We start from the raw sequence: 22,770 nt of genomic DNA on the forward strand, positions 1-22,770 counted from the left end.
TATTTCATTCAATCAAAAAATTTTCTTGTACGCCTTACATCTGGAGAGCTACATATAGTGTAGCTAAACCCAAACTATCACTTAACTCAGTACGATGTGCTTATTCTGTAGAAAATAGCAATACTTGATTAAGGGCCCATTCAAAAATTTTGTGTCCCCTGATCCAAAAACTAATTATTGGCCAAAATTGCAATCTTTGATTCATTTTTTGGGGTCATTTCTAAAATCCTTGGCCAAGATCGCAATCTTTTGATCAATTTATTTATTTATTTATTGATCATTCCTAAAATTCCTGTTATAAAGGAAAGAGTACAGGTAAAGTGTAAGATCAAATTTTCATACCACATCAATCATTTCCTTGTTAGAAATTATAGTTTTATTGAGAAAGTATACTTATGTATGTTGAGTTAGGAAGTTTCTAAGACATTGTTTCTCGTCTCGTCTCTTCTCATCTCATGGTTCAACATTACTGAACACTGAAAAGCTTTCTATCATGTCCCATGAACTTTCAGTATGGAAGAAACAAAATAATCCGATTTGCCACAGCAACTTAATTTAATAATTGTCAAATTGTACTGCAAATATAGTTAAAATGCAAAACGTTTCAGTTGTTTTGTCTCTCATCATCAAAGAATTCCAGCCAATCTCATGCGACTTAGTGGATCAAGCCTTTACTATAGCCTACAACTGATAATATTCTTGAAATTTCGACCGACTCGACGTAAGAGTTTTATTTATCTTCATTATTGTGTGAATGTGCAAATTTGCACCAGACCGATATCAGGCCACAGAATTGCAATTCAAAGGTATGTATGATTCCGTATAGCTAAAACAGTTAGCAGGAATATCATTTGATTTTACGGGTGCAGGCTACTTGAGATCCAGTTACATTTTAACTCTAATTTTACATTAGTTTCCTGTATTGACCCAACATCCTGAGATAACCAGAGAGCTAATTAAACTAAAACTAGCCCATTTATGTCTAGGAACATACAAATAATGCATTATGAGTCGGTGCACTGGCCTCTACCAACCACCTGAACTTCCAGCCATAAAAATTCGTTACTTGTTAATGATGATTTAGTTTTCTTTTTATATCATACACACGTCTACGAAGCAGAAGATCCGGATTGGATTCCCGGTGGAAGTTTACATGGTTTGGATCTCAAATTAGGTATAAGCCCATATCTCATAATAGCGTTGGTCCTTAAAGGCATGTTAAACTTCAAACCAACAGCCACAAAATACGTGTATGTATACAAACCAAAGTATATGATTTTGTTTCTAATGGCATATTATTCTCAGTGAAGTCAGCTTATGCACGGAAAATAAGATAGGCTATATGAGTGTCAAAAATATGTCAACAGATGCTCATTTGTTGAATCAAATATATATTTTTTCAATGTGATTCAATTGTTTCATTTGCTTAAATAATAAACACATTACTTACATAGGTGTATGCAGGATCAGTTACCAATATAGAAGCTATCATTTATAGAATTGTATCCGTCAATATAACCGATTTCAGAGGGCGCCTCAGGAGAAAATTAACCCTTCCCGAGCTACTTAATTCCCTCTCGAGGCACTTCTCTGATCTGTGTTACAAGTATTTTCGCAGTACTCTTTTCACCCCCGAGGGAATTTTATTTAGTGTCCTCCCGGGGAAATCTAACATCATCATTGTTTATGCCTTCACACGGATATCTATGTATAGATCGTACATTACGTGTAATACGAAATCAGTATGTTCGAAAATTTAATTGCAATTCATAAAAATGATATACGGCATAAATATTATAATAAAGATATACATGCCGGGTTCGATTCCCGGCGGGAGCTCATGTGGTTCGGATTCCACGTTAATCAGTAGGTCCACGTCTCATATAGCCTCGCTGCTGAACGGGACGTTAAACTCAAAACCAACTCAACTCAACTCAAAGATATACATGCTGTCTATAGTATTACACCTTTAGCAAAGAAACACCGTATTTCGAACTTTATCACATAAAAATAGCACTATCACTACCACCACCACCACATCATCATCATCATCATCATCACACGTATTCTGCCATGATTGGCAGGTCATTTGTTGCAAACTGAAAAGCTTCCATGGACCACAATCTTCAGCTAATTTCTTCGACTTGATGTACGAATTTTATATTTTCATTAGCTGAACCTGCGCTATTTACACAGCGCACAATTCTAATAGGAGCATGAATCTTCTTCTCACTTCTCACTATATCTGTTCAAGCCCGTTTACGAACACAAGTAAAGGACAGGAAGACTCTCAAAGGGAGTAAATTACAATCACAGACAAACATATCAAAGTAGTATTTTAATATGTAGAATGTTGGGTGAATTTGTGGCAATTGGCAAACTTGGATAAGTAATAGATTATACCAAATGCAAATATTTTTTTTCTTATAATTCCATGTCCGAGTATGCCTCATTGTGGGTCCACAAGCCTTCCAAGTTGCCAGCTTGCAATAAATTTTGCCATTCAGATTAAAGCAAAGCGCCTGAAATATCCATCAACCCGCTATACACAGCTCCTCTACTGGTTGCCTTTCACAAGGGTATTAGCCTGGTTGCAATATTAATCTAATAGAGCCAAAACGACGCTTAACCTGTAAGTATTCGCGCCCTTTTTTGTGACAGCAATACTCGCGCGGGGTCCAATAGATCCCCCAAATTGATATTAGTTTCTTACACTAAAAATATATTTTTTTAAATAATTAAGGCAATGTAGCATAACTCTAGACATGTTTTTAAAAGTATTTGCTGCAATTAGATATTTTGAACTCGTTTTGAGACATTTTAAAATACTTTTTCATCAGGACTTGTGGCTAGCAACATAAAAGTTACCTGTGTGGGGTCTGTGAACACCCCCGTGAGTACTTAATGGTTAAATTGTGAAATAGAAAAATAGAGACATTTTTTTTTTTTAGAAAATCTGAATGAGAACTGGCAAATCTAAAGAAAATTTGGAATCGACCAGCGAAAACGGCACATTTCTAGAACTTGTGGTTTTCGAGATCTCGTTGTGGAAAGGATTTGCCACAAATATATAAACTTTTCTAGCATTTTAATATATAGAACCAGTCTTCAGCTAACCTCTTCGTCTTGATGCAGGAATTTTCTATTTTAATACCTGTCTTTAGCCAACCTCTTCATCTTGATGCAGGAATTCTCTATTTTAATAACATGCATCAATCGCAGCAGCCTCTTTCGTCCTTTTCCTTTTCTCTTTCCATCCACTGTACCTTCCGCATGATACAGGTCCTTCTCAGCCAATGTCCTAACCAGTTTCTCTTCCTCTTTCAAACTGAATGTAAAACTGTTCTTCTCTTTCCTACTATTTCTAACACCTTTTCATTTGTTTTTGTTCGAACCCAACTGATTCAATTTCTTTCCATAACCACATTTCGAAGCCAGTCTTTTTATATATCGCTTTTGCGCAATGTCCATGTTTCTGCCCCACAGACAGGACCGGATTTAATGTTTTGCCGCTCTTAGGCTGAAAGTTGTCTGCCGCCCCTTATCCTGACGTACAAAATTTTAACAATAAAAAAAATAAAATAATAAAATTAATTTTATGAAAATCTTTGTTACAAAATTTTTACATAAAGTTTCATTTTGAGTTTGCTCTATAAAGGAAGATTTGAATTGTTACAACTTGATGATTTTTTTTTAAGGTAATGTCACAGAGAATGATTTGTTTTATTTTTATGACGTGCACTAGTGCAGTAATTTTAAAAAAATGGTTTTGAATTTTCATTCGTAGAGTAGTGTGAATATTCTGAACACTGAAAACATCATTTAAAATGAAGAGAATAATTGTTTTGATTGTTGAAATTTGTTTCTAATGTTTTAAAAAAATGACCATTTTGATTACCAGAAATAAAACCACTTTTTTCAATTAACACAGCCCGTGTGGCGGTGCATAACAGCGCTACATACCTGCCTCTACGCAACTGTATGCTGCAAATATGTTAAAATTCCACTCCACTTCAATCACTAATAGACTCGTTAAATGAACTGAGTATTTAGAGGAATACACTGACTAATCACATGTTTATCATCGTTATTATTCAACTTTTGCAATTTCTTCGTCTTTCTTATTCAATTTTAGTCCAACACGCGTCCCTACGGCTGGATCTGGTGGAAAATTCGACACTGCCATAGAGTATATGTACAATACTCCACACTAAACATTTTATGAATCTTTTTCTTAACTCTTTATTCAATGACCCACCGCTTGGTACACAACTGAAGTAGCGGAAAGTTATAAGAAAATAGGAGAAATTATAGACAGGGAAAAGAGGGGATGTATGCGTAATTGTAATGGGAAATTTCAATGCAGTCTTGGAGAAGAACAGGAGGGCGGTATCGTATGCAAATATGGTTAAATTCACTAATAACTTAAAACCCTTGGTTCAACCAGTACAACAGGATTAATACTTACTTGTGAAAATTCATAGCAACAATTAAATACTACATATGGGGTTATTATCGCTCGAAAATTAAAGTTTAGGAATGATTGCAGAGAACAGAGTACTTTTAGTAGACTCTTGATAGAGAACAAACTAATTACAAAGTTTCAGAAATCCACAAAACCCTACTCTTTTTAGTCTGTTTACCTTCCAAATTTTAACTAAAGAGCTAGGTTAAGTACAACTGTTACATAAACCTTTAGTGTTGCAAAATTGGGGGGAAAAGTCGCTAAATCTAGGGGATTTGTCTTCTAAGATTGCGCCCAAAAAATCATGCATACATACATACATACAGGGACGGTAGTATATAATGAAATGGCAACTTACAAATCTTTGTGCTGCAAACAATTTGTCCTTCTATAATGAAACACTCTTTGTTCGAAGTATTTTTATAAATGTTTCTTTCCTTTCTTTTTGCTTGTTTTAACCACGCAATCGATGATCAGTTGAGCAAGTATACAGCTCTACCATGCCACTATGTTTTCTCTAATTCTTTGACGAAGATTATTCCAACTTTCAAAAAGATCTCCTTCAGTTAACAGTTTCTGAAGGTAAATACGAAATGTGAAGTTCCTTCTTCTAATAATGTAATTTTTGGCAAAAGCAGATACCCTAATAGTCTTAATAGTCTCTTTCTCTTCCGTTTATCGAATACCACCGCACTCTGAGGTCACTCGCTCTGTGTCCAAAAGCAGGCAGATATCCAGGAATAGGAGACAGCCTTCTCAACATGTCACCTCAGCTGATCGGTAAATGTTAATTTATGAGTCGTAAAACCTGCGACACGGCTTCAGAGAGATGTTGGTGGTAAACGAGTATTGTAATATCAAAATCACACTTATCATGTAACGCTGTATCGTAATTTATACAACTGTACGACTGTACATTTACCAGGAATTCTAATTTCACCGAAAACTATTACAGTACATTTAGAAACTTAAGATTTGAGCCTATATACGCTAAATTAGAACACGAAATTTCAAGTCTGAATCCGGTAGCCGGATCATAGAGTTTGTACGCCATTTCTTCTTCACAATTCGAAGGCAAAGAAAGTAAGAGCAAATATCTATCACCAAATAATAAAATATTTGATCGCTAATGGCAAACTAGCGACTGGAAATTTCGCGCCCTATGCTATTCAGATGATACGGAGGCAATAAACGGTATTAGTATTGTTTCTATTCTAATGGAAATATTATGGTTGTTGTAAAGTAGTACACTTAGCTACAGATTACATTATTATCTAAATACCAAATTTTGTCTCATTACTGTCTGTTTTATCCGATACACACAAAGTAAATCTTGATGTTTTACGTCCCACGATTATGCCGGTTAGGCTAAAGGAGACGGTGCTTATGAGAAATAAATGAAATGGTGGATTGAAGAAAGTGGGACGAAACGGGAGAACCCCGAGAAAACCCACGAGCACGATGTTTGTCCATCATAAAGGCCACACGGCACGAGCTGGGATCGAACCAGGGACCCCAAGCACGAGAGGTGTACGCTCTACCACCGAAATTTTTATCTTTTTAAAAATCGGCCCTGTATCAAATGATCTTATCTTGCAGAATGAACTTGATAACCAAAAAGTTCAGAAAATATTGTCACACCTAGAAATGGACTCTCGATTCAATGATTTACCATTACGGCTAGCTACATATTTCCGGTTACCCCTGGAACTAAAAAAGGAAGCAAATCATACATTATTCATTTTTATTCGTGGGCCGTCATTTGACCATCACTGAAGTAAATTTTCATAGAATGTCCCGGCTTTTTGTGTGAATTTTCATTGGGTGTCCCGTTTTTTAGTCTGAAAATCTAGGATCCCTATCCATACTGACAAACAAGCAGTGTTGGGTAAGTTACTTGTAAATATGTAACGCGTTACAAGTTATTTTACTTTTTCTTAAAATGTAACGCGTTACTTGCCCCAAAAAAGTAACTGTTACCCTCTTCGAAAGTAACGCGTTACATTTAGGTTCGAAACTGATTATGTAAATATATATATATATATATATATATATATATATATATATATATATATATATATATATATATATATATATATATATATATATATATATATATTCTTGTTACTTTATTTTTCCTTACTACTACTACCACTATTATTATTATTATTATTATTATTATTATTATTATTATTATTATTGCACATTCTGATTTCCCCCAATTATCGTAAATATTTAGAACTGTAGATTGATAATAGCGCTGCTATATGCGACAGTTATTTTATTGGAAATTTGATGTGCTTCGCTGACTTTATAAACGCAATATTGCACATTCTGAATAGCTTTATGTATATGTAAGAACAAATTCTTACTTGACAGATATATGAACATTTTCATATAATGTAATACTGACTAAAATGCCGTACTGCGTTAGAAAAAATGGCTGCTTATTATTATTTGTAAAATTAAAAATACAGAATATAGAGAAGCATTACACTACAACTAATAAAATGAGAACACATGAACTGAGGTGAATCAAAACTTGCCAGTAAGTCTAAATCGATACATGATTTTTAAAGCTAGTTGTTCCAAACTCTATAATCAAGGGACTCTACATTGTGAAAAAAAAATGTAGGTGGTTACTTAAATGATAGGTTACATGCGTAATTCCTGCAGTTTTTGGACAGACGTATAACTAAAAACACATGTTTTATAATACTTTCTGTATAAGTGTTCCATATATACGTACTTTCCGTATGAAACAATGTAGGCGGTCAGGATATCACACACAAATGGACGTATAACATATAGCTGACGAAGGTAACATAAGTATATGCATGTGATATACGGAAAACTGTTAGATGTCAGACATCCTGCAACGGCATGATGTAACATCTAAGGGCAGTGCCTATGTAGCATACGGATAACGTATACTACGTACTGATTTCTATAGTAAGCAAGAGGATACCGTATAATCCGCTGTCCGGAGAATACAATATACCGCTGTCCGGAGAACAGATTTTTCTCTGTGTTGAATACGCAATCTGATCTGAAAGAATTCCAATATTACATACCATCAAGGAACTATTTTCTAATAATAAAGTAGGCTCGCTCATCAGAACACAGTTTATTCATATTAAACCCTTACTGTATATCGTTAATTTTGGTATTCTAGCTGTTGATAAATATTTCCCGCCGGGATACTTCAGACAATACTCTTAAATTCAGTCCACCATCATCCTTAGCTTTTGAGAAAAAGTATTCTTTCAAATGTTCGAACTGTAAATATTTTCGTTCTCCATCTTTATAAAAACCACACCAATCAAAGTAAAATAAACTACCATTGGAATCGTACGTAGTTCACTCAGCGAATGTATTGATTTGGAGCGGTCAAAATCTATGACAAAATCTTCCAGGGGCTTGCAATCAGTACATGTAATTTCCCTGAGGCTGTACTAGAGACCTGCACGGGCCGGGTTCGACCCGAAGCCGGCCCGGCCCGCGGGCCGACTCTGTTATTTCTTTGGGCCGGGCCGGGCTTGGGCGGGCCGACACTGATTTCTCTTCAGGTCGGGCAGGGCTGGGGCCGATTAATTGCAATTCTTTAATAATTATTGACTTTCGTTAAACGATAATTAGAATAAAGGCAAAGGTTGAAGAAGTGTGCCCGTGAAAAGTGTTACAAAATGAAACTTTTAAAATTTATCGGGCCCGGGCCGGGCTTGGGCCAATAATTTAAAAAAACTTATCGGGCCGGGTCGGCCCGAAAATATCCAACACATTTCGAGCCGGGCTGGGCTGGGCCTAGGTACATTCGAGCTGGATTGGGCTCGGGCCGAAAAATTCGGCCCGTGCAGGTCTCTAGGCTGTACTCATTTTCCAAAAACAGCAAAGGCACTAAGATCTTGTCTGTTTCTCTGTGGGTCGGTGATTGACTGTTGGTCACTGACATATGTAGTTCATGCTCCATTGTTCCATTCTGAGAAATTTACTTACAGGAAAGAAACATTTCTGTTTCCGAAAAATATACATATATTGTATAGTTACTCATCCAAAATGTAACGCAAACTAGGTACGTTACTTAAAAATCTGTAACGCGTTACCGTTACAGTTACTTTGGTAAAAATGTAACGCGTCACTAGGAAACGTTACTTAAAAAGTAACGCGTTACCAGAAAACGTTACTTAAAAAGTAACACGTTACTTTCGTTACGTTACTTCCCAAGACTGCAAACAAGGTAGTGAAGTTAATGAAATTTCATATTTAGTGATTTCTCCCTCCCCCCTCCCGTGAAATGTTGATGAAGTCCCCCGAAGTCAAACTCGAAATTCGACGGCCCATAACATGAGGACCAAACGTCTGAGCACAAAAACATTTCGCATGCTTACTAAACAACTCAAGGTTCATTTGCAGTTTGAAGTTAAGTTTGAAGATAAAGCGAGCTCTGCACATCCTAAGGATATATAACTAGTTCTTCTGGTTGCATTTTGTAAAAAGATGGGAGGGCAAATATTTCTCTCCTTAATTGAAGCTAAGCTCCTGTTTACGAGATTCTGGCGTTCGTTTGTCCGGATACACCTTCGAGATGCCTGAAACAATGCTTCACCAAATTTGACGTGGTCGTTTGAGAGCGCGCGCTGAGTGTCGTAATGGGTCCATGTCCCGATCGAAAAACTACTGAGGAATAATCATCCACAAACGGGATGACCATAGACTTAACCTTGCAAAAGCATTTGACGCGCAAATTCTCATTGTAAACAATGGAAAACAGAATTTTCAGTATTAGAAATGGGTCGAAGCACTTCTTGTATTGTTCTGCGAACACAATTTTTTCAAAGCGAAGCTTCTCTTTACTCAACTTATGCATTCGATTGTCCAGATACTCCTCAGAGATGCTTGAACCATTCTTAAGAGTCTTCATCCCGGCGAAATTAAAATACCGCTAATTTTACAGTAATTATGTGATATCTTCAAATAGATAAAGGATAGTCGAAATGTGGAACAAGAGCGCCCTAGACAATATTATTTTACATGAGAAACCGTTATCACGACTCACTTATCTGCTTTCGATTTCGAGCCATTTTGAAAATCGGCATTTAATTTCGCGTTTTTAAACAGCTGAAAACGGAAAGCCACTAGCTGACTTGTGATAACGGTACCTCACGCAAAATAATATTGTCTAGGGCGCTCTTGTTCCATATTTCAATTATCTTTAATCTATTTGAAGATATCACATAATTACTGTAAAATTAGCGGTATTTTAATTTCACCGGGATGAAGACTTAACCAAATTTGACATGGTGATTCGACAGCGCGCGCTGAGTGTCGTAAGGAGTCACATGTCTCGATCGGACATACTATTGAGGAATAATCACCTGAAAACGGAAAGCCCATAGAATTAACATTGAAAAAAAAAACATTTGGCGCGCGAATTCTCATTGTAAATAATGGAAATTTTCAGCACTAGAAATAGGGCGAAGCCCTTTTCGTTTTGTTTTGCGTACACATTTTTTAAAAACTATAATGCTTTTCCTTGATGTGTCAAATTCAATTATTTGCATATGGTGTTTGTTTACAAAAACAGTTGATGAATTAAAATACTCTATGATTAATCAATAAAGGTCAATTACTTCGCTCCAAATTTGCAATTATTGCAAATCTGGTTATCTATGATAATACTCAGAACATATTAATGAAATAATTTTGAGTTCTTGATATGTTGTTTTCTATTGTCAAAATACGTCTTCAAAACAGTTATGACTTCACTGATTTAGGTGACGAACTTTGCGAGGCGATAGCTAGCTCAAAAACATTGTTTGATTTACTTAATAGAACTCAATAAATATACAAATCCCAACAAAATTAAGCAAGAAATATTAATATTATTTTCTGATCTCTGAAATATCTTGAATAAAGTGAAGAAAGGTATAAAGCACTTTTAAGGTAAATTTTTTGTAAGGAATTCAGTAAAATTACAGCGAATCACTAACAAATTTTCAGCCATTCTATCATTGTTAAATCAAAGCAATGGATTAGCAATAAGTTGATTTTCAAATAATAAAGTTTTATCGTAACTATTACTCATCGTAACTATTATTTTAATGTAAATTACACTTATTTTAATATTATAAATAATGTTGCACACTTACTAAAATTAACAATGGCATGATGACAGAAATTCTGACAGTGGTATGCCATAATCTTATTGAGACATATTATAGCATGCTCATTGGAATTAGACCGAATTTTAACACCTCTTACTTTTTTTTTTTAAAAAAAAAGAAGATACTGGGGACAATAAAGATAATATTACACTTTTTAAGAATGTAATTTTTTTTAGCATCTAATTATGAAATTTTATAATCTACAATAGCGAGGGTTTACGTGACTTTGTTCATTGTTCAGGAACATATTTACAAACCGTATGACTAGTAAAGAATCAACAAGTTCTTGGAATCATAGCTTTCCAAATAACAGCTGTTCTGAAAGTGCTATTTTTAGTACTTGGAAATTAGCTATTAACCATTTTAGGTAAATTAGCTAAAATAGCTAATAGCAGTAATAAATAGTAGTAGTTAGAAAATAGCTGTTACATTAAATTTAAATACTCTATTTTTGCACGCGTTAAAAATATTTTAAAAAATCCTATAAAAATTTAACGTTGAACGTTAAAATTTAACAAATCCCTTTAACTTCCATAGAATACTATGCAGCAATAAAATTGCAGAAAATATCGTTGTTTAACAACTTTTTAACTATTACGAGTTTTTGCTCCTGTAAAGCTTAATTCTGTAGTTTCGCAAACCATAATCACTGAATTTAGTTAAGAGCAGGGCTGGATTAACCCATCTGGACGCCCGGAGCTACAACAAATATGTGACCTCTGCTGACTTCACCTAATATATTTCTCTGAAAGCACAATAGGAAAGGCAAGGGAATATGTTTCATATTTTTGGTCGTATTATATTTTATGATGATTGTATCTTCATGATTTCTTTTAGATTGCTAGTTGAGATTTTGACCAGAATGGAGGCCCTTATCCACCTGGGGCCCCGGGGCTATAGCCCCTCTAAGCCCCCCCCTTAATCCGGCCCTTGTTAAGAGTAATAGCAACGTTCATTGTGAATCAAATCCTAGACTGTGTTTAGCGGAAAGTCTCCTAATTTGAATAATTACGAAAATTCTTTTTCATAAACTATTGAACAACGAGATAGCTTAGCCTATTTCCTATAACATCCTGTGATTTTATGGCTTTTGAAAAGTACGATTTTACGTGCGTTTATTTTGTCAGCAACCTTTTTGTATAACCGTTAAATTAACCGACTGAGAAGTCAAAGAGAACTGCGACCGATTTATCCATAATTTATTGATATATTGATTACATTTTTAAAAATAATACCGGTGAATATTGTATAAAACAGAACCTACAATGATTAAAATGGAATCCGAACTTTCTTTATTTGGATTTATATCCTAGGCAAGCACCAGTACCCAGAATCGAAACTGGGACAATGTGTATTATTAAGATAGTCAACTTTTGAAAATGGAAATAAATACCGGACACCCTCCTGGAGTGCGTATACTCTTAATTTAGTTACTTCTGAAGCACTTACTAAACTTATTTCAGTTTTGGCTCAGTCAGTACATGTAATTTTTGTACCATCAATAATACATCGTATTTAAAACACAAAAAAATATAATTATGGCATGCACAAAATATACTTGAAAAATAAGTCTTACCAGCATAGCAGGGGCTGGTAATGTCTTATACTTTTACTGAATCTGGATTCATTATTTAATTGGAAGATGTAGCTGAGGATGAAGCAGGGCTAACTGAGCTCTTGAAAATGTATTTTTGTTGACTTTTAGCAGTTTTGATAAGTTTAGTAAATTTTCGTGCACGAGAGTAAGTCCGTGCACGAGAGTAAGTCCGCGCACGAGAGGTCGATATCAAAGCGAATTATGAGCAATGGTTTAACCATGTTCATCGACAAACGATTCCCTTCGTCACTCCGAAATAATCTGAATACAACAGAGAATAGGACTAGTATGAGGAAAAAATTAGCAGACATTTAACGTCTGGTTTTGAGGTCGTACCGGACAAGGAGGTTAAATACCGAACTGTCCGGTAAAATACCGGACGATTGACAACCCTGCGAATTATCCACCTGACCACAGAATAGATATAATCCACAATGAAGACTGAGCTCATCCAAGGTTTTTGACCAAATTTGACATGGAGGTACGCCTTCATTTGCTAATTGTTCGTTTGCCAAAGAAAAAAAGCTAATTGCTGAATACTATTCTAGCTTTGGAACTACGCATAATTTAAGTGAAAATATGATCTGATCAAAGCACTTAGTTTCGGAAACATAGCATTGCGTTCATCTGATATTCTCTGATGAAAGCGATGATATATTGCCGAAAGAGTAACACACATTATTAATATTAAGACTCTTCGCTAAGTTCGCCCCAAACTTTATTTATTTAATTATTTTTGTAAATAACGTAAACCGTAAAAACTAAGACAGTATCTACAAAAATATACTATGTGAAATTCTAATTATTTTCTTGACCTTTCGTATAATGTAAACATAGGCTATTTGGATGCCCAACAATTATGACATCAACTGCGCACCCAAATTTATGGTTTACAAGAAAAGATTTGAAAACAGTTATTAATTTACTTACAAGTTAGTAGCAATGTCTAGATACTACCTGGCTTACTTCCTACAATTTTTATTTTTTTTATTTAAATTATACTAATTGTTATTTAGAACAATAATTACGAACAAGAACATGGACCAAACCTAACAAATGTTAATCTGAACCATAAGGAAATAAATGATGACTGTTGATTGGCTATGTTCTAAATGCAACGTGTATTTATAACAAAGGTTCGTTTAAATCAATAACGAATAACTTTGATTAGCTATGTTGTTCCTAAATGCAACGTGTATTTATAACAAGGACTTGCTAAAATCAATGAACGATAATTTTGATTAGCTATGTTGTTCTAAAACGCAGCGTGTATTTATAACCAAGATTTGATAAAATCAATGAAAGACGAATTTGTCCGTAATAGTAAAACTTACTACTTATTCTCTTCATCTAGTCCTTGCGTGAAATACCGCACGTCTTTCCGTTTCTTTCTTTTTTTTTTAATTTTTATATTTTAAATTAAAGAAAACCTACTTAAATGATCCATGCTTTATCACAAATTAATAAAATATATTTCTATATGATAACTATTTTCATATTTTAACTCTTTCAAGTTATGATGATGTACGAAAAGCAGAACCGCACGCTGGATTTTCACCATAAAATTATTGTTAAAACAGCTACGATGCTGTATTCAAGTAAAACTATATATATACAGGGCGCAAAATTTCCGGTCGCCATTGGCGACTAAAAATTTAGAGCTAGCGACCTGTGTTCAGTAGAGATGGTTTCTGCCTAAACTCACAGGGCTGCACAGTTTGTTTCGCACAAAAATAATTGTCACTGAGTGAAAAAAAAACATGGAGTGTGAGTCTCCACAACGGACATGGAATCTTCTTCTGTTTTTTTTTTTTTTTTTTTTTTTTTTTTTTTTTTTTTTTTTTTTTTTTGGTCAAACCTCTCATAATTTGTACGTGAGATACTGGCGACCATCATTTTTGGATTGACGAATGCGTCTGACTTGGAAATTTTGCGCCCTGTATATATATATATATATATATATATATATATATATATATATAAGATGCGAAAGAAATTTTGATTTTGGTATTTTATGTTACATCTCATAGTGTGTGTATTGAAGCAATTGTTGTTAGTTCCTTCGATGAGTATTGAGATAGAACGTCTTTGCATTTTTTCATGTAAAAAGCCATACGTTCTGGTATGATGCAGCTAATCAAGAATTTGCGTAAATTTAGAAGGTAATATGGTTTCTATAGAAAGCCAACAATAACGGCGACGGGAATGGACATACTGATTATAGCACATCATACAACTAAAGCCGTCTGACCAGACATAGTAATTAATAGACTGTAATACCACAAGTTTCAGTCATGACAATGTATGTTCTCTCTTTTTACAGCATTATTATTAAAATCGGTTTGCCATATTTGCTTTGAATTTCTTGACAGCGTTTTTCTTAGTTTATCAAAATATACTAATACACTTTCTTTCATTTCTTTTTATTTAGTTACTTGATTTTAATGTGCCAAATTATAAACGTAATCAAAGCTCTAATTAAGACATGATTCAGCCTTGTTATGAACTATTACAAAATCAATTACTTTTTTGTTGCGGTGAACTTATGTAGTTACACTATAATGTTCGTTTTCAAGTAATCAGTTGTTGTAATATAATTTGAATTTAGGTAAATATTTGTTCATTTCAGGTGGGGGTGCCCTATGCTCATCCTCTTGCTCAATGCCCTCTACAATATTACAATTCTTCCCCCAAAAGTCACAAGTTTCTCCCGAAATTCACCTTCCTCCACCCAAATTTACCATTTTCCAGTTCGGCTGTACCATTTTCAATTTTTAAAAAAATGTGGCCCCACCCTCTTCAAGCAATCTCATTGGCGCAACCTGCGTCCTAGATCCCGTCTGATTCTTTACTCATTCTAAGAAATAAGCAAATACTCAAAATACTTAGAAAACAAAATACTTAGATTAGTATTTAGTTCTTATTATATTACTTCTTTTTGTTCCCATTTTTTTAGTTTTCTACACAGAAGGTTCCGTGTTTTCATCGGTACTGAAATTTAATGTTCTGAAATGTGTATTTTGGTTGGTCTATCAGACTTTTATAGTAATTTTACAGGAGGACAGGTTACATAAACAATTAAACAGTTAATAACTTACTAGTAAACGACAGTAATCAAACAAGATAAAATTACTACTGAAAATATTAGTGAAATTCAATGTATGCTATCAATCGAACTCGTGTATATAAGACAATTCTAACCGTACTTATTAGCGATTAACCGGAAAAAGAGATGTAAAAAATGAGACACACCAATCGATAAGATCTCATTGAACTATACAAGTCAATGATTTAGTTGAGCGTAAATCCTCATGTGTAGTTCTTGCAAACAGTGGCGGATCTACCCTGGTGTCAGGGGGGAGTGACAAATATAATTGAAGTTATTATTTATATATTTTTGAAATTTTATAATAAATTCATGATATATCTATCATAATATGGTTTCTAGCTGCCCCCCTTAGTTTTTGACTTCTAGATCCGCCACTGTGTGAGACGGTAAGAGAAAAACAAATTACTTGCAAAACATTAAAATATATATATACGATAGCCACGGCATCTATTAAAATATACCCTCATCAAACATTTCAATGTGTTATTAGCCAAAACGCAGATAAAGAGTACTCTATGGCTAATATAAGGCTATGATGAATTATTAAACCTTATTTTTTTAATTTTTATTTAATGATGATATTGCCCACAGATACATCACATAGAGCTGAAGAAAATGACATGCATGAGGATAAATTATCATGCGTAGTATCCGGGAAAATCGAGAGAAAATTTTTATGGCGCTAAAAGTAAAGTGTTCGTTTCCAATAATAATTAATACTCTGCCAACCCTGAAATATGTACTGGGATGCTGTGACACCCATTTTTTTTTTTTTTTTTTTTTTTGTGTGTGTGTATATCTACATATGGCACACTGCACATTCTGGTATGATGTGCTTTGTTGTATTCTTAGTTGATGTAACAATCTACTAACGTGCTGACATGCTTTTGTTGAATTGATTTTTGTTCTATTTTCAAGATATATCTTGAGGTAACCTGGCAATCCATTTATACGTATATTGCTGTGTCCTTGTTATTACAAATTCTGTAACTTTTATTTACTTCTTTTTAAAAAAAAAAAAAACTACTACATTTATCTTAGGCATAAATGCCAGTGATTTTGGAGATGATATACAAAATATTGTAGCTAAAGTAGGTGACTGGGCAGTGACAGATCCAGAAAGTAAAAACTGGAGAGCCAGTCAAAACCCAGACTATGATAGACACTTACCCGTGAGCTTACTATAAACTTTCTAAAATGTATAAATAATTGAATCAATATTTCTTGTAACTCAAAGAACTTGGGGGCCTAGCCCCCGACCCCAGGCTAGATCCATCACAGTAACTGGGTCAATTTTGAAGACCTTAATGAAGTTGATAAGGACAACCTTCAATCTACCGAAATTCAGTGCAGAATATATGGATATTCCATATTTACACTTCTATTTAAAATAACAGTCTACATAACTAGTGTCAGCAATTGTACTTTGCTAACAATCCAAGAACATTGCCAGGGAGGGGCTAGAGCGGGCAGCTCCCGCCCTAAATTATATTATTATTATTATTATTATTATTATTATTATTATTATTATTATTATTATTATTATTATTCTCTTTCCGAAACAGCATGTTGTAGATAATTATTAAATTGCAACAAAAGTAGATACGATATTGTATCAATGTTACTTACCAAATTAAATTCGGTTTAGCGGATTTCACTCATTTCTGTGTAAAATGGTATGTTTCTTGTTAGATGTTCGAAATATATGATTTTGCCTTTCCTCATTCTAAGAATTTCAAACTCGAGTATATATCCTATTACTGCACTATAAGAAGTATTAAAGGTGTGGTACCAAATGCATTTCTAAAGAATAGTATCAAGGTATTTAATGTTAACTGCGAACAGAAATAAACTCTAGAGATAGACCAAAGCTACGGGGTGATCAGGGCACATTTTTTTGCTATTTGTTTAGATAAATATATGTTCAAAATACAAGCATTAAGAATGTAAGGTAAAAAGGAACTACTGTGATTCTATAAATAATGAATTAAAAAGGAGTTTTGTCCTGTTCCTTGATGTTTGTCATTGCCCCCCAAGTAGTCATTTCTGTCCCCTCCCAAGAAATCTGGCAGATTACTAGGCTAAATCAAACATCATGTTAATATTGAAATAAAGGAATTTCTCCTAAATACAGTCACAAAATATGAAGTAAGTAGTTGGGGTTCTCCAGTATCCCAGTTATTTATTTCAAGGTGCAGAAATTGGGTATATATTCCAGGGTTAAGTATTAGATGGTATCTAATGTTATTTATTTTTTCTGACAGTAACATAACTTATATATCCATAACAATGGTATATTGAGTGAAAGCATGTGACACACATACTAGTTGTAATTAGAGTATAATATAGCACTTTTACCTTTTTTTAAAAATTTATTTTACGTTTTTATTTTTTTTATTTTTGCTATTTTTTTCGACGAACACTTACGCCGTTTTCGAAAAAGATTTTATTCTAACTCGCGCGATATTTATTTAAATCCTTTCGTTCTCAAAATAAGAGTATCTTAGAGGAGTAATGCCTTTTATACAAACACTGGTGGATTCAAGGGAGCGCGGTGGGGACAACCGCCCCCGAAAGGCTACTTTTTAATCGACCTATGAATAAAACAGTGCACTGTTTTATTCTGATTTAATGCAAATCTTTGTTATCTCTAACCTACATTAATTGCTACGGAGGCAATTTACCTTGTTCAAATGACCCTTTTTATGGATTTGCTAGTACAGTAGTCAGTGGCGTATTTAGGATTGTGTTTCGGGAGAGGCTTTGCTAACTTTCGGGGGGGCTTTGCCTGAAAATGTGAAAATTCTGCAAGATATTTCATATACTTGACTATAGTAAGTAAGATTTCGGGGTGGGCTTAAGCCCGGAAGCCCTCCCCCTAAATACGCCACTGACAGTAGTTCTCAACCAATGTGTCGCGACACACTGGTGTGTCACACAGTCCCCTAAGATATGTCGCTAAATTTTAGAATTTAAAAACAATGAAGAATTTAATAATAATTAATTAAAGTCGAGACAGACCGTATCAGTCAACACCTCCAGTGGTAGCAACGATGCTCAGTGTTGTATAGAGTCATTATAAAAACGAATTGCTTTCACTACTATAACACTTATTTTTATTTATAATAAAAACATCAAACAAGTGTCCTGCAAGTCCGATGTCCTGCATGTTCAATAAAGTATGCCGTGAATCAAAAAAGATTGAGAACCACTGCGCTAGTGTATACAGTGATATACATAAATATTAGGAGATATGATAAAAACATTACATGAGCAGAATAGGCCAACGTCTGCAGAGGTGTTAGTCATAGAAATTGTTAGAAGATCCTGAATGAAATGAATTCTTGAGGAAGATACTCTAATGATGTAAGAATAACTAAACAAGATATACAGAAGACTTGGCCTATACAATATTTCTAAACGGACATGGTAAAAAAAAAAAAAAAGTTAACATCGTGCGAAGAAATTAATTAATTGCTTCTATCAACATTGCTATCAAAGAAATCTCGTACGTGTTATCAAAACGGAAAATCAAAGCTACAAAATCGAGCATCATATGTCTTTGGTATTATTCATTCCTTTGCATTTCAGTCTGTAAATATATATAAAACTTCTATATTTTTACGTGCTTCTGATTCTTGATACAACAAAACTGTGTGATATAAACTAAAATATTTCCGTAGCTCAAAAAACCAAGACAAAGAATGCCGGAGACGAAGGCAACGCCACGGGGCCTGCACGTGTACCAGTTTTCCCCCACCTTGGCAACTAGTCGCTTGGCTGCGCTCACGCAGGTTTTCCGAGGGATCGTTTTTTTCATCTCTCTGGCTCTCTCGCTCGCTGTATGCCAAACTCCCCAAAAGCTACTCTACACATCGTCTCCGAAAAAAACTTACTGTCAATCAGATCCCTTTTATCACCGGAAAAGCATTTTACTTTACCGCCGTTCCACTCTTATTGTTGTCTCTACATTATCAATAATCTGCTCTAATCTGTTTAAAAACAAGGTGTAGGCCTATATGATGAAAAAGAATAGAAAATAGTTTCTGAATGAACAATTAAAAAATATTTCCGTTTCTAAGAAAAATATCTTTGTAGATTTAATATAAATATACAAAATGTTTTGTGTTGTTCTTACTTGTAATTCCTTGTCCTTCTGCAGCTAATCTTCATAGGTTACCCCGTGATGACCTTGAAAAGTTCTGTTGGCCTCCACGGTCCAGTACAGGTCAACAATGCCAGACCCCCCGTCGGACTGCCCGGGGGGATAGTTGAAAAAAAAAAAGACCCTTCCTTCCTTCGCTCTGTTTCGCGCTCGCTTGCCTTGGTTCGTGTTCAACTCAAGAAAAACTAGTTCTCTTTTGGGTTTTTCTCACTTTTTTCTTCTTAATTTTTCAATGTCTATTACTGCAGGGAAAATTATACGTGTATATACATATATATATATATATATTTCTTGCACAGGGCAAGTTCGATGTCTTAACACTCGCTGAAGTTCAGTTCACAAATTAGATTTTCTTGGTCTATATAACAAGATTACATCACATTCTAATAGACGGTGGTACTCACTATATATAAACCGTAAACACTGTTTTACTTGTTTTCTTTTCTTTCTTTTTTTCTTCCTTAAGGAAGATGAGGTAATCAAATATGTTCTATTTTTATACACATTCACTAAATAACACTATTGAAGTGTTCCCCCTACTCGCATTTGCGGTTCCGAAAACAAGACGTATGGTTTAGTTCTCTGTGGAGCTACAAGGCTCTCTACTCGACACCAGCTGCTTGTTTGGAACACTGGGAAGATTTCAGCGATGTTTTCTGCTTCTGCTTGCTCGATTTCTAATAGGTTTATGCACTACAAATAGTTCTAAAGGATCACTGAATCACACGTGACATGAACATGTGTCGTTTGGACGCTCGGCGATGTCACAGCGCCGTTTGAAAGACGCGACACATCCCAATAAAGCCTCCTTTCCAGCTCTGAATCTGTCTGCAACTGACTCCGGTTGACCCGTTCCACTCTCAGCAAAAGGCTTCGGCCACCGCGATGCTAGCGACACCATCAGTAGTTAGCGGAGAAACTTGAAAGCTTCAGCTAACAGACAGAAGAAGACCGAAGAGCGGCCTCGCTGAAGAAGGAGAGAAAGAGGAGGAATGATTGGCAACGTAGCAAGAGGTTAAACGTTGCGTTCGTCCGCTCCGCAGAAACGGAGAAAATATCTCTGGCAACGCTGCATCGCTTCTCTTCTGTTGCAAAAGAACGTTCTCGTAGTGTGGGGCAAAGGAGAAAAAACAGCTGAAGGGCGGTCCTCGAACGTAGAAAGCCTGGCCCAAAGCGCGGTTGCGCAAGACGTTAGTCAGCTTTTCATTCGAAGTGGGACAGACGAAGGTTGGGCTTCTAAGGCTTTCTCTAGACAGGTGACAAATCACTCGAATTTCATTGGTCCGAATGATGTTGTGTTAGCTAGATCACGCATACGCCCACTGCATACTCAGCCTCTTTGGGGGCTGGATGGGCCTCCCAGGGCACAAAAATTGCAAATACATTTTTAAAAAGCTTTACCTACCATTCGAATAAAACAGTTCACTTTTTTTTCTTTTTATAGAGCTCCTGTTAAACTGTCACTTGTTCAGTAGACGTCGCTAGATTCTACTCAGATTATCTATTATTCATGTTAAATTTTCCACTGAATGCTAATAAATGTTCTATTTAAAACAGAAAGTCGCAAATGTCATTTTAAAGTTGCCAAGAATTGACAATACACATTGCACTTCGTCCTTAATATTTTTTTAAAATATCAAATCAAATTAGGACACGTAATCTTACGTTAAATATTTAATATTACAAATTATGTACAGTGCCCTAAATAGGCAGGGCAACCTGGGCACCAGCTCAGGGCCTTTCCTGCAAAAGCAATGTTACATAGCATATGTGTCAGTTGATCCTGGCAAGGAAAATCAATCAGGATTAGAATCACTGATTGTAAAGCAGAAATCCTTTCAAAACATTTACAGCCTACGATAGCATTCTTCTCAATTATATTAACATTAATAATTTTTAATTTTGCTTAAGTATTAGGATTAGAAATTAGATTTCTAAGCTTTCAGCATCTATGGCCATATTAGTCCTTTACGTAAGAATGATGACGTCCCTGGACGATAACACTATCCAAAGAGAGTGGAGAAAGGAATAGGCCTTGGATCTGTATGTTAAGTGCTATCCCAGCATTTGCCTTATTTGAATGACGAAAAGCTGGCCTGAGAAAAAAAAAAACTTTTACACTTTTTTCGACCGAGTGTCCTCACCGGGAATCGACTCCGGAACCCCTCACACATTTGCTTAGGTATTGTTTTCATAGTTATTATTCTATGACCAGGAGTTCAAACACGACAATGAAATTGCACAGGGGTTCGCACGTTATTTTCAGTCAGTTTGCACGTTATCAACGTACCCGCCAAATATAATATTGATTCTTTGCTCGCTAATCGGACGAAACGTAATCTATTAGACAATTTCCAACTAGATGAAATAACACTTGAGGAATTTGAAAACACTATAAGGGGTTAGTATCTTGTAGTTCTGATAGCATTCTTCCTTATATTGTAAAAGTTTGGATTGATATATTTAAGTACCAACTCCACACTATATTTAATTAATATTTCCATTTAAAAAAATGAAATTAAATCATTCAGTTTTACGTTCCACGTTTATGCCGGTTAGGCTAAAGGAGACTGTGATTATGAGAAATGAGTGGAATGGTGGAATGAAGAAAGTGGGAGGAAACGGGAGAACCCCAAGAAAACCCACGAACACTATGTTTCTCCACCACAAGCCCATTTAGTGCGAGCTGGAATAGAGCTTGGGACTCCACGCACCAGAGGTGAACGCTCTACCACTAAGCCACCGTGTCCCCTATTTCTATATATATATAAAAAAAAGTACGTTTCCAGACAGACCGAAAGAAGGTTTAGTTTGTCCAATATCTAAGTCTGGAAATAAGACAGAATTAGACATTTTCAGACCAATAGCTATTTTGTCGCCTTTTGCCAAAATTCTCGAAAGTGTACTTTATGTACGAACTTTAAATCATGTAAAGCCTGTTCTATCTACTTATTGACACGGTTTCTTACATAAAAGGTCTACCTGTCTACCTCGACAAATTTATTGAAGCACAATTAGATGAAGGTGGTCCAAGTAGATATCATTTACACGGAATTTTGCAAGTCTTTTGGTGTCTTGATCACGATATTTTGGTTCTTAAGTTAGCATCTATGAATTTTTCGAGGCAAGCAATTGAGCATATTGTGTCGTATTTGCATGACCGGCAGGATTTTAGCATTTATGAAATTTTATTTCTCATATGTGAGGTCAAAATGTTGTTGCACTATTTGGACACCAAGTACCACTAAATATTTTGAAACAATAGAAAAC

General features: G+C 35.1%; 1 protein-coding gene across 1 annotated transcript in view; it reads right to left on the reverse strand.

Annotated features, from left to right (window-relative positions):
• The window catches only part of LOC145672189 (LIM domain transcription factor LMO4), a 565,777-nt gene extending 545,253 nt beyond the window's left edge, over positions 1–20,524 (reverse strand). Inside the window, exon 1 of the mRNA XM_081741532.1 lies at positions 19,474–20,524. The gene's annotated coding sequence lies outside the window, so the exon portion shown is untranslated. The remainder of the gene's footprint in view (positions 1–19,473) is intronic.
• Positions 20,525–22,770: the final 2,246 nt, after the last annotated feature.

The sequence above is a fragment of the Thermobia domestica genome, chromosome 2 (assembly GCF_964235325.1).
Source record: "Thermobia domestica chromosome 2, izTheDome1.hap1.1, whole genome shotgun sequence".
NCBI classification, from domain to species: Eukaryota; Metazoa; Arthropoda; class Insecta; order Zygentoma; family Lepismatidae; genus Thermobia; species Thermobia domestica.